Source organism: Pinus tabuliformis, chromosome 1_2, assembly GCF_031772625.1.
Source record: "Pinus tabuliformis cultivar Carrire ecotype Pingquan chromosome 1_2, CPIR1, whole genome shotgun sequence".
Taxonomy (NCBI): Eukaryota; Viridiplantae; Streptophyta; class Pinopsida; order Pinales; family Pinaceae; genus Pinus; species Pinus tabuliformis.
The window spans coordinates 583,131,258-583,146,344 of NC_142298.1; the positions used below are offsets into that span (position 1 = coordinate 583,131,258).

Genomic DNA, 15,087 nt, shown 5'->3' on the forward strand with positions numbered 1-15,087 from the left:
GGGTTTCCACCTTATATCTGGTGTTCTTTGGTGTGACTATCTGTTTTTCTTGTTCATGCTCATTATTTTATGGTACTGACATACAAGAATAATTCAAAGTGTAAATAAGGAAGATTTATTTAAAAGAACTTGATAATACTGATTCACCCCCCCTCTCAGTATTATTTCCAACAGGTCAATACATAGTGGCTGCCACCAATTGATGGTGTCTGCATTGGTCCACATAAATATGAGTGGAAAATCTCCAAAGGTGCCTTTTCCCTTACTAACTTTCCTACTGGAAATGTCTCTCTATGTTGCTTGCCCAAGATACATCCTTCACATATGCTGTCTGGCTTTTCTATGAGTGGTAAACTCTTCACCATGCCTTTCCTATGCAACAAATTCAAACCTTCAAAGTTGAGATGTCCAAATCTCAAATGCCATAACCAGTTTTCATCTATTACCTCTGCTTGAAAGTTTACTTGTATGTCAGCTGCCTCTTTTCGCACAGCTTCTTGTGAGTTCATAGATAGTTGTGCTTGTGCACCTTCTTTCTACAAATATGATTTTAATTTTATAGGAAACATTCTATTGTTTGTCATCTGAACCTTTGTAATCGATTGTCTGCTTGGATGCCTATCCAAAATTGTGCATACATCATTCTTGAAGAAGACATTGTAGCCCTTTTGCATGAGCTGTCCAATGCTTATGAGGTTATGTTTCAGACGGGGGAAAAAGTAAACATTTGAGATGTACTTCTTCTCTCCCTTCTTTGTTAGGATATTAACTCTTCCTTTCCCATGACAGAGACTTTGCTATCAGTCCCTAATGTCACTTCAGATTTCACACTTTCATCTAGATTGGAAAACATTTCTATGTTCCCTGACATGTGGTTGCTACACCCTGAATCTAGATACCATATATCACTTTGTTTTTCTTGTGCTACATTACAAGCTAAAAACATGCTATCATGGTTCTAATTTTCTTTTGTGAAATTTACACTTGGTTTGTTACTAATGTCATATTTCTTATTTCTACATTCATTTGCATAATGACCATACTTCTTACAGTAATGACATTGAACTTGAGATTTATCATACCTCTGACCTTGTGCTTGATTTTGGCTTGGGCCTTGACTTGGATTTTGATTGCTTCCCCTTCCACTTGAGCTTGAAGGGTTGCTTCTTCCACCTCTATGTGGGCTTCTTCCTCTTCCTCTAGCATATGATCTTCCTCTGCCTCGACCTTGACCAAATGATACTTGTGTCTTGAAGGCATGCTCCAATGAGGAGGTTGCTGCTCTATTGAGTCTATGTTCATGAGAAATTAGTGATGCATTAAGCTCATCCACTAAGAACTGTGAGAGATCCTTTGTCTCTTCTATTGCCACAACAATGGCCTTAAACCTTACTGGCAAACTTCTCAAAACTTTCTCAACTATTCTTCTTTCCTCAAGTGTCTCACCATGAGATCTGATTTGAGTAACCAACCCACTTACATGTGTAAAAAATGAGTCTATATTGTCAAACTCTTTCATACAAAGTGTTTCAAAATCTCTCCTTATCATTTGTAGTTTTTTTGTCTTGACTTTTTCCATGACTTGGTAGGTTGTCTGGAGGGTATCGCATGCTTACTTGGAATTCATTACTGCTGCAACCCTTGGAAAAATACTTTCATGAACTGCTTGGAAAATATAGAACAGAGTTTTTGAATCCTTCTTCCTGTTGTCCCTCAACAGATCTCTTTCTGCTTGAGACAACGCATTGTATGCTGCTGCATTTGCTGGTTCTAGAAAACCATTCTCCACCAAATCCAAAATGTCTTGAGACGAAAATAGGGCCTTCATTGTAATAGCCCAATAATCATAATTTTTTCCATTAAATTGAGGTATCTGAGGATTAGTGAAGCTTGTGCTAGATGTTGCCATTTCTGAGTGTAAAAAAAAATTTCTATGTGCCAGTAAATTCATTCCAAAGGAAAAGACAATCTTCCCTCAAAATAATTTTCACTGTTAGTAAAAACACTTGTTTTTATGCTAATAGAGTTTAACCTGTTCCGATACCATGTTAGAAAAATAAATTTACGGGGACATAGGAACTCAGAAATAAGTTGCAGAATGGTAGGCAAGGTCAACTTCAGTTGCAGAAAGGTAAATCTTTGGTTGCCGTGAGGATATCACAACCACACAGGGACTTTAATTAAAACACAGAGTTCACTCATGGCAAAACAGAGTAAAATAAAAGAGGGTTGCAGAAATTTACTTGTGAAGGCTTAAGACCACATTACAACATAACATACTTTTGATTATAATATAAAACATAGGAAAATACATTAGCGTGATAAATTGGAGGCTGCTTCTCCAAGTAAAACACAAAAGATAAGTTGCAGAATGGTAGGCAAGGTCAACTTCAATTGTAGAAAGGTAAATCTTTGGTTGCTGTGAGGATATCGTAACCACACAGGGACTTTAATTAAAACACAAAGTTCACTCACGGCAAAACAGAGTAAAATAAAAGAGGGTTGCGGAAATTTACTTGTGAAGGCTTAAGACCACATCGCAACATAACATACTTTTGATTATAATATAAAACATAGGAAAATACATTGGCGTGATAAATTGGAGGCTGCTTCTCCAAGTAAAACACAAAAGACTTACTGCGATTTACACTTCACTGGGTTGTGGAGTAAACTTCTGTAAAACTGGTTTTCACATGCCCACCAATATTTCCTCCACGATTTTCTCCTCACTACCTCACAGACTCTCGCTCTCTAACTTGCCCAACATGCCCAACATTACAAATGACTTTTACTTGCATATTTATCCTAACATACGAATTTGACATTAATTACATGACAAAGAAAATATTTAATACGCAACATGGGCGAATTTACATAGTAAATTATTTTTTGAACTTGCAGGTGTTGTGGAGTGTGGGAAACACTCGCAGAATGAATTTTTGCCCATATTTAATTAATAAACTTCATTAAATGCTTTAACCTTTGTGATGTGTTGCGGAATGGTCCACTTTGAACTTCTGTTCTGACTTCTGTCATTCTGCCTGTAAACAAAATCACAACCGTGTAGTGGTTGACTGGGAAAACATGATGGTTGTCAGTGTGTTTAAGGTGGTGGATGGGATTATTATTTCCAACAATGGTCAATCGTTGTTTCGGAAAATATTTGTCCTCAAACTAGCTAGGGGTTTGGGATTGAGAGACCTGAATATCTTGAATATGTCATTGAGAGCTAAACTATAGTTGAGGTGGTTTTAGAGAGGAAATGAAATTTGGGATAGGAAATATTTTTCACACTATTTTTTAGTTAGAAAATTTAAGAGCTATAGAGTATCCCTTAGGCTCCTTAATATGGAATTTAGCATGCAAAAACTAGAGTCTTATCCAAAGTCGAGCCTTATGTGAGATTAGGAATGTCCACACCACTCTCTTCTAGAAAAAAAACTTGGAAATAGATGCCATGGCCCGGGATCATGGGGAACTCCGAGGGCTAAATGACCTTAATTTAGAGAAACATTATACCAAACTCGAAGATTTATGGAAACCATAACCTAATTCTATGATTTGGAGAGGTGGAAAATGATAGAGGATTGGCTAATGCACCCAAGCTTGACTACCTAGCTCTCTCCTGCTCAAGGGTTACAAAGTCATAAAATTAACATTGCTTAAGACCAAGATATGCTAAAGGATTACAAAGTCATAAAATTAACATTGCTCAAGACCAAGATACACTTAAGTGGGGTTATGAAATTGTTGTAGTTTCTACAACCCCATTTAAATTTTTTCTTATCTTTAAATTTTTGGAGCCTCTTTATGATCATGCCATTTTCCTTATGATCGTGCCATATTTCGTTTCAAGCCATTAATTTCATGCTTGATCATGTTATCTAAATGTTCAAGTCTTATTAAAAAAATGCAAGTGTCCATCTACTTGCTTTCACATGCCCAGTTCTTAATGTCTTCACAAGTGCACATGCAAAGATAAACTAAGTGAACTTCATAATGACCGTTTTGCACACTCTTTGTTAGCAGTCAATGTACAGTCCATGCCAATAATGATTGTGTAGTCTCGCCAATAGATATTGCCTAATCGTTACCCTCAGTGATTGCGCAGTCCCCGCCAACAACTATTGTACAGTTCTCACTATCAGTGATTGCATAGTTCCCAATGATAGCAATCCTCTGCAGATAGTGATTGAGCACTCCTGCTTGACAGTGAGATTATACTTCTTCAGGTAAAAACTATTACACTGTGAGATTATAGGTCTTTTATGAAGCGTTGGGTCGGCAAAAAAGATGAGTAAACTCGAGTTGTTGGTCTTTACTGAAATTGCATTCCATGTACACAACCAAATTATATCCTTCGATGAAAACAAATTACAGATAACACCTTTGAAAATCCAAAAGTAATTCAATATACAACCAAATTCCATCCTTGGATGAAAACAAATTACGAATTAACAACTTTGAAAAAAAAATAAATAGGAAATAACACATGGGTAGCGGCGCCTATTACGGACCGGGTAATCACGTGGCCATACTTTCTGAGTTACTGATTTTGGTAGATGTCGGGAGTTTATATGGATGTTTGGGATTAGAAAAAGGGATAAATTTGAACCCTAATACTGTTGCTATTATATTTCAAATCTCTGCCTATTCATTAAATTTTATGGCCAAAAGAGGGTACGCAAGTAATTTTCTAAGAGGATTAGCTTACTCTGTGGCTTGGTTTACTGTAGCTCTAGAATTTTCCACACTGCGTGCCAAGAAAAGACAATAATCTTATTTGAACTTCATCCGTGTTTCGTATGCTACTACCAAGTTTGTGGATCACTACTACCTTGTCTATATATATTGCGCGCGACTCACCTGTGCTATTCGTGCATAAAAACTAAACAAGCTCATTTGCAATTGATTGCGCTGTGTTTGAGTAGTGTTTGTTGATTGTATTGTGTTGTACTAGTGTTTAAATTGCTTCATGGTCTTAGCAATGGGGGGGAGAACAATAGATATTTATGTTTCAGCTGCAGCAACTCTAGCTTGAGGACTACTGGTTTATCTTCAAGGTGTTACTCCCCCAATTCAAATCTACTCTATTTAATGAGAATTACATTAACGAGCGATGTGTATATCTTACTATGTCATCAATAAATGTGTGTTTTCTTTCCCAACTGCAGGAGTTGAAGCTGCAACATTTGTGATCAAGAATAAGTGTTCATTCACTGTGTGGGCAGTGGGAATTCTCATAGGTGGCAGTCAAGCGCTCACAGAGGGCCAATCATGGAGTGTTGACATGCCCACAGGGACAAGCGCAGGCAGATTTTGGGGATGTATGGGCTGCTCCTTCGACGCCTCTAGTAAAGGCAGCTGCAACACTGGTGACTGCGGCAGCTTGCTCATCTATTAGTCTGCTAGACGACCTCCTACAACGCTGGTTGAATATACTTTGAATGGGGCCAATGGTCGAGACACATATGACATCTCACTTGTTGATGGATTTAATCTTCCTCTCTCCAGAACTCCCTCAGACACTAGTTGCCCAACAGTTGATTGCAGCAGAAACATAACTGCGAGCTACCCTACAGAATTGAAAGTGGTCAATGCATGTGTTAGTGCTTGTGCTGCCCTTAATACTTCCCAATACTGCTGCACGGGGACCTACGCAACCAATTGCCCTCCCACCAACTATTCCATGTTTTCAAGGGGCAGTGCCCACAGGCTTATAGCTATGCCAAAGACGATAATACTAGCACCTTCACTTGCCCTTCTAGTACTAATTACAACATAGCCCTTTGCCCTTAATATTATATGAAAGTATCCATCCGATCCGAATTAGGTAAATATATTTATTCTCCATAGTATCATATTCATAATAAGGATACTTTAGTATTGACACAACGAGTCTTATGCAATAGGAGGGGCGTGGAATTCAATTGTGATTGAAAGATTACGAGCCTTCGCTGAATCTTACAAGTGGAAAATTTGGACTTCCCTTATACAGTATGTCATCATATTCAAAATCATAATAATACCACTGCATTCACATGCATGCATGTTTCAGGCAGTATGCCCATGGTGATACAGTTGAGATTGATTGATGTTAAGATGAACATAGTTGATTATGATGTTGCAATTAATGTTTTGTTATGGCATTCATATAATCTTCCGAACTCTTTAATATGCAAGTTCCAAGACAACGTTGCAGATTAAGACGCGAAAATGTTAAGTTGATTATGATTTTGAGTTAAAGCTTATGTTATAGTTTTTCTTATTCATTATTATATTATTAATAAAGTAACTATATTAGTTTTTCATATTCATTATTATTAATAAAGTAATTATATTATATTATTAATAAACTAATTATATTAGTTTTGCATATTCATTATTATTAATAAAGCAATTTAAGCTTGGTAGGATTACATTTTCATCATGTTCATTATATCATCCTAATTGAAGTGCGAATTGAATGTGTCACTTTACATCAAGTGCGTGTTTTAATAGAACACCCAATCCCCTATCCAAGACTCAGTGGACAATAAAGTAACTATATTATTATTAATTATATAACTGTATTAATTAAATGGTTAGTAAATATTACTACATTAAAATTTGATAATGGAGATTCAGTCCGTCCATTTTATAATAGAAAATTTTAATTCATAAATAGTTACAATATTATGTACCAATATCATAAATTATCAATATGACATGTTAATTAATTGGGAAATTGATTTTAACATTTGATTTGTGTAAACTAATAAAAATATTTTAAAATATTTTATGAAAGTTAAATTTCTACCATTCACTTGATAATTATTAATAATTAAATTAAAGTTGTAGAAACATATTCCAAAATAAATATATAGATAAGAAATCAAGTTGTTAAAATTAAAAAAACCATAAAAAAATCATAAAATTATAACTTTATTTAAAATTATTACTATTATTAATAAATAATATAGATGAGACATCCTTATAGATAAATATTATTATTATTATTATTATTAAATAATATCATTATAACTTTATTTAGAATTATTATTATTATTAATAAATAATATAAAAAAATAATAGATAAGTTAAGTATATGATACATTCTAGTAGTTAAAATTAGAAAAATTAAAAAAACTCACTAAATTATAATTTTATTTTAAAGTGTTATTATTATTAATAAATAATACAAAGAATTGATATAAAAGTTAAATATATTTGCATTTAAAAAATGTGGAAGAAGATGTTGAACTACGGAGGCTTAGCCCCACTTTACTATGGAGATTCTTAATTTGTAAATAAACTTTGTTTGTAATACCATAACTTATCAATACTACATTCCTAAAAAACCATAACTTACTTTATATGACACTTTTTAATTTGTAAATAGATGTTACTAGCACAACCACATTTACCAATGTAGTTGATATACACCAATAGGCATATATAAAGCATATATATTAATATAACCACATTTTCGAATGTGGTTGATATAGGCCAATAGGCTTATATCAAACACCTTAATAATTCTTATGTGTATTTTTTTAAACACCAATTATTTATCATTATTAATAACTATATAAATAATAACAACCATATTCTTATATATTTATATATTATTATATGATTATTGTATTGTAACTCATCATAATATTATAATAATAATATTAGATTATTATTATAATAATATAATAATAATTATATTATTATTATAATAATAATATTAACTCGTAATAACAATCATGGTCCAATAATAAATAGAATTGTGATAAGAGAATTGTTATGTGTAAAACCCAAGGGATTAATATTAAAAACCCAACATTGGTAAACCCAAATATAAATATTACAAACACTAAAATAAGCATCGTTTATTTTCATGGTGAGACAATCTTTGTCACAATGCAACATTCAACCATGGTTGACCATGGTTGACTATGATTGACAATGGTTGACCATCATTGATATTATAAACCTCAGGGAATAATAAACCCAAGGGATTGATATTATAAACCCAAAAGAATAATAAAACCAAGGGATTAATATTAAAACCAAGGGAGTAATACTAAAACCCCAAGGGATTATGAATACAAGGGAATAATATGAAACCCAAAGGACTAATATTTTAAAACAAACATTGGTAAACCCAAATATAAATACTACAAACACTAAAATAAACATGGTTTATTTTCATGGTGAGATAATCCTTATCAGAATGCGACATTCAACCATGGTTGACCATGTTTGGCTATGGTTGACCATGATTGATATTATAAACCTAAGGGAATAATAAACCCAAGGGATTGATATTATAAACCCAAAGGAATAATAAACCCAAGGGATTAATACTAAAACCCCAAGAGATTATGAACATAAGGGAATAATATGAAACCAAAGGGACGAATATTATAAACCCAACATTGGTAAACCCAAATATAAATATTACAAACACTAAAATAAACATGGTTTATTTTCATGGTGAGACAATCCTTGTCACAATGTGAGATTCAACCATGGTTGACCATGGTTGGTTATGATTGACAATGGTTGACAATGATTGATATTATAAACCTAAGGCAATAATAAACCCAAGGGATTGATATCAGAAACCCAAAGTAATAATAAACAAAAGGGAATAATATTAAACCAAAGGGACTAATATTATAAACCCAACGTATATAATCCCTATGATAAATATTATAAACACTAAAATAAACATGATTGACCATCATTAAATTTCATATTGAGACAATGCTTATCACAATTCCATGTTGAACCATGTTTGACCATGGTTGATATCATAATAAACCAAACGAAAGGAATAATAAAACCAATGGATTAATACTAAACCCCAAGGGATTATAAACCCAAGGTAAGAATATTAAACCCAAGGGACTAATATTATAAACCGAACATTGGTAAACACAAATATAAATACTAAAGACTCTAAAATAAACATGGTTTATTTTCATGGTGAGACAATCCTTGTCATAATGCGACATTCAAACATGGCTGACCATGGTTGGCTATGATTGACAATGATTGACCATGATTGATATTATAAACATAAGGGATTGATATTAGAAACCCAAGGGATTAATATCAGAAACCCAAAGTAATAATAAACAAAAGGGAATAATATTAAACCAAAGGGACTAATATTATAAACCCAACGTATATAATCCCTAAGATAAATATTATAAACACTAAAATAAACATGATTGACCATCATTAATTTTCATATTGAGACAATCCTTATCACAATTCCATGTTGAACCATGTTTGACCATGGTTGATATCATAATAAACCAACTGAAAGGAATAATAAAACCAATGTATTAATACTAAACCCCAAGGGATTATAAACCCAAGGGAAGAATATTAAACCCAAGGGACTAATATTATAAACCGAACATTGGTAAACACAAATATAAATACTACAAACTCTAAAATAGACATAGTTTATTTTCATGGTGAGACAATCCTTGTCACAATGCGACATTCAAACATGGTTGACCATGCTTGGCTATGATTGACAATGATTGACCATGATTGATATTATAAACATAAGGGATTGATATTATAAACCCAAAGGAATAATAAACCCAAGGGATTAATACTAAAACCCTAAAGGATTATGAATCTAAGGGAATAATATTAAACCTAAGGGACTAATATAAAAAACCAAACATTGGTAAACCCAAATATAAATATTACAAACACTAAAATAAACATGGTTTATTTTCATGGTGAGACAATCCTTATCACAATGCGATATTCCACCATGGTTGACCATGGTTGGATATGATTGAAACCTAAGTGAATAATAAACCCAAGGGATTGATATTATAAACCCAAAGGAATAATAAAACCAAGGGATTAATACTATAACCCCAAGGGAATAATATTAAACCCAAGGGACTCATATTTTAAACCCAGCATTGGTAAACCCAAATATAAATACTACAAACACTAAAATAAACATGGTTTATTTTCGTGGTGAGAAAATCCTTTTCACAATCTGACATTCAAAGATGGTTGATCATGGTTAGCTATGACTGACAATGGTTGACCATGATTGATATTATAAACTGAAGGGTTTGATATTATAAACCCAAAGGAATAATAAACCCAAGGGATTAATACTAAAACCCCAAAGGATTATGAACCTAAGGGAATAATATTAAACCCAAGGGACTAATATTATAAACCCAACATTGGTAAACCCAAATATAAATACTACAAACACTAAAATAAACATGGTTTATTTTCATGGTGAGACAATCCTTGTCACAATGCGACATTCAAACATGGTTGACCATGGTTGGCTATGATTGACAATGGTTGACCATGATTGATATTATAAACCTAAGGCAATAATAAACCCAAGGGATTGATATGAGAAACCCAAAGGAATAATAAACCCAAGGGATTAATATTGAAACCCCAAGGGATTATGAACCCAAGGGAATAATATTAAACCTAAGGGACTAATATTATAAACCCAATGTATATATACACTAAGATAAATATTATAAACACTAAAATAAACATGATTGACAATCATTGGTTTTCATATTTAGACAATCCTTATCATAATTCCATGTTGGACCATGGTTTACCATGGTTGAGTGAGGAATAATAAACCAAAGTGATTGATATTATAAACCCAAAGAACAATAAACCTAAGGGATTAATACTAAAACCCCAAGGGATTATGAACCTAAGGGAATAATATTAAATAAAAGTGACTAATATTATAAACCCAAGGTATACAAACCTTAAGATAAATATTTTAAATAATAAATAAACATGGTTGAATTAATAAACCCTAAGAATTAATATTTTAAACTCAAGGGAATAGTAAACCAAAGGGATTATTAATATTATAAACCCAAGGAACAATAAACCCAAGGGTTTAATACTAAAACCCCAAGGGATTATGAACATAAGGGAATATTATTAAACCCAAGGGACTAATATTATAAACCCAAGGTAAATAACCCTACATGGAGACAATTTTTTTCATAATGTGAGATTGGACCATGATTGACCACAGTTGGCCATGGTTGGTTATGGTTGACCATGATTGATATTATAAACCCAAGTTAATAATAAACCTGGAGGATTGATATTATGAACCCAAGGGAAACATGAACCCAAGGGATTAATACTAAAACCAAAGGGATTATGAACTCAAGGGAATAATATTAAACCCAAGGGACTAATATTAAAAACCCAACATTGATAAACACAAATATAAATATTACAAACACTAAAATAAACATGGTTTATTTTCATGGTGAGATAATCCTTGTCACAATGAAACAATCAACCATGGTTGGCTATGATTGACAATGATTGACCATCATTGGTATTATAAACCTCAGAGAATAATAAACCCAATGGATTGATATTATAAACCAAGGGAATAATAAAACCAAGGGATTAATATTAAAACCCTAAGGGATTATGAACCCAAGGGAATAATATTAAACCCAAGGGACTAATATTATAAACCCAACATTGGTAAACCCAAATATAGATACTACAAACACTAAAATAAACATGGTTTATTTTCATGGTGAGACAATCCTTATCAGAATGTGACATTCAACCATGGTTGACCATGTTTGGCTATGATTGACAATGGTTTACCATGATTGATATTATAAACCCAAAGGATTGATATTATAAACCCAAGGGATGGATATTATAAACCCAAAGGAATAATAAACCTAAGGGATTAACAATAAAACCCCAAGGGATTCCGAACATAAGGGAATAATATTAAACCAAAGGGACTAATGTTATAAACCCAACATTGGTAAACCCAAATATAAATATTACAAACACTAAAATAAACATGGTTTATTTTCATGGTGAGACAATCCTTGTCACAATGTGACATTCAACCATGGTTGACCATAGTTGGCTATGATTGACAATGGTTGACAATGATTGATATTATAAACCTAAGGCAATAATAAACCCAAAGGATTGATATTATAAACCTAAGGCAATAATAAACCCAAAGGATTGATATTAGAAACCCAAAGGAATAATAAACCCAAGGGAATAATATTAAACCAAAGGGACTAATATTATAAACCCAACGTATATAAACCCTAAGATAAATATTATAAACACTCAAAAAAACATGATTGACCATCATTAATTTTCATATTGAGACAATCCTTATCACAATTCCATGCTGAACCATGTTTAACCATGGTTGACATCATAATAAACCAACCCAAAGGAATAATAAAACCAAGGGATTAATACTAAAACCCAAGGGATTATAAACCCAAGGGAAGAATATTAAACCCAAGAGACTAATATTATAAACCCAACATTGGTAAACCCAAATATAAATACTACAAACACTAAAATAAACATGGTTTATTTTCATGGTGAGACAATCCTTGTCACAATGCGACATTCAAACATGGTTGGCCATGGTTGGATATGATTGACAATGATTGACCATGATTGATATTACAAACCTAAGGGATTGATTTATAAACCCAAAGGAATAATAAACCCAAAGGATTAATACTAAAACCCCTAAGGATTATGAACCTAAGGGAATAATATTAAACCCAAGGGACTAATATTAAAAACCCAACATTGGCAAACCCAAATATAAATATTAAAAACACTAAAATAAACATGCTTTATTTTCATGGTGAGACAATCCTTGTCACAATGCGACATTCAACCATGGTTGACCATGTTTGGCTATGATTGAAACCTAAGTGAATAATAAACCCAAGGGATTGATATTATAAACCCAAAGGAATAATAAAACCAAGGGATTAATATTATAACCCCAGGGGATTATGAACCCAAGGGAATAATATTAAACCCAAGGGACTAATATTATAAACCCAACATTGGTAAACCCAAATATAAATACTACAAACACTAAAATAAACATGGTTTATTTTCATGGTGAGACAATCCTTGTCACAATCTGACATTCAAACTTGGTTGATCATGATTGGCTATGACTGACAATGGTTGACCATGATTGATATTATAAACTGAAGGGTTTGATATTATAAACCCAAAGGAATAATAAACCCAATGGATTAATATTAAAACCCCAAAGGATTATGAACCTAAGGGACTAATATTAAACCCAAGGGACTAATATTATAAACCCATGGTATACACACTCTAAGATAAATATTAAAGATAATAAATAAACATGGTTGAATTAAAAAACCATAACTTACTTCATATGACACTTCTTAATTTGTAAATAGATATTATTACAATATCATGAGCCAATACCGTAGCTTATCAATCTTACATTCTTAAAAAACCATAACTTATGTTATATGACACTTATTCATATGGAATTTTTTTTAATTAATCAATTTAATTAAACGAGATAAAATGACATAACTATGTGGATCTGAACCTTTGATTCATGTATACTACAATGAATATTCTAAAATATTTTATGAAAGTTAAATCTCTACTATCCACTTAATAATTATTTATAATTAAATTAAAAATTTTGAATCACTATTTCAAAATAAACATACATACATAGATACATACATACATATATATATATATATATATATATATATAGAGAGAGAGAGAGAGAGAGAGAGAGAGAGAGAGAGAGTAACACATGAAATATATGTGTTAATACCAATGATATCTAATATCCACGTCCAAAGAGAATAATAATAGCCATTGTGAAGGTAATTTCATGAATAACAGTGAACAACTATAATAATGGTCTTGTCTCTATGAGGGAAATTTCATAAATGATAGCTAAAAACTCCATTCCTTCACATGTTACCATGATAATAAGTAGTATAGACATATAAATTAAGCGGCTGATAAATGTTGATAAGTATCAATTCATAATAAATATCAAAACACTTCATATATAATTGCTAAAACGATATATATATATGAATTAACTAAATCATAAATTTATTTTTTTATACATTTATAATTGTATTGTCTCAAAATTTCCTCATATAACACTAGATATTCCTACGTCCCATCATAGTCTACCTCAAAGGAAACCATAAACCATAATTGTTGACCATGGACAATAGTTTAGATATTTCAAAATGTTAATAACTATGACTATGAAGTTCATGATAAATGACATAAATTAAATTATAAGAAGTAAAACAATCTAGATCCATCTTAATTCAAATCTATGAGAGAGGGATCAAATCTCCTTTTACTGTAAAGAAAAATGATTTGATCTCTCTAGCTTGGTAGATCTAGAGTTGAGATGAGTATAAACAAGTTTAATTAAATTAATAATTATAATTAATAGTTTTAGTAATTTTATTAATTTTGTTATTATTATTTTTTTTAGTTTTATTTTTGTATAATATGATCGAGTCAAAATGTTTTATTAATAATTATAATTTTGAATTTTAAATTAAATTATATTAAATTTTTTATTTTTTTATTTTTTATTTTATTTTATTTTATTTTTATGTAATTTGATAAAGTTAAAATGTTTAATAGGATAGGACTTGACAAGAAATTACGACATTTCTTCCGTATCGAGCCAAAGAGCCATTTGGCTAAACGTAACCAGCTAAATCCTAAGCCTTGGTTCTTATTGGTGTTGGATGTTTCCTACATTTTTTCTTGATCTAAAATAATTTGGAGCAATTATTTCCAATTGGACCATGTCTCATTAGGTCATGCCAATGGCATGTAGATGTTTTGATCCCATCATCCCACATTAGCCAAGAAGTCAACCACCTTGTTCGATAGAGAAAGCAACGATAGAAGGGATATATTGGAGCAGGCTTGAATAAGAGAGATAAGGCTCTTTAGTTACCAATTCATAAATAAATTTATTTAAAATAATTACTATTATTAATGATAAAAATAATTAATTCCTCTCACATTTGTCTTTGTTGAAGAATAGATCTTTCACAATTTTAGTTTACTTATCAATAAGTAAGAGGTGGATAATAGAGTTTTAACCTTAATAGAATATGTCAAAATATCTATAATAATATTCACAAATCAAGAATTCAGATTTATATGCAAGTGAGTTATCCTCTTTTAATCAATTTATCTCAAATTAATTAATTA

The 15,087-nt window shown here is 31.7% G+C and overlaps 1 pseudogene; it reads left to right on the forward strand.

The window, feature by feature from the left end:
- Window positions 1–4,987: 4,987 nt before the first annotated feature.
- Window positions 4,988–5,799, forward strand: LOC149206969 (pathogenesis-related 5 protein Cup a 3 pseudogene; annotated as a pseudogene).
- Window positions 5,800–15,087: the final 9,288 nt, after the last annotated feature.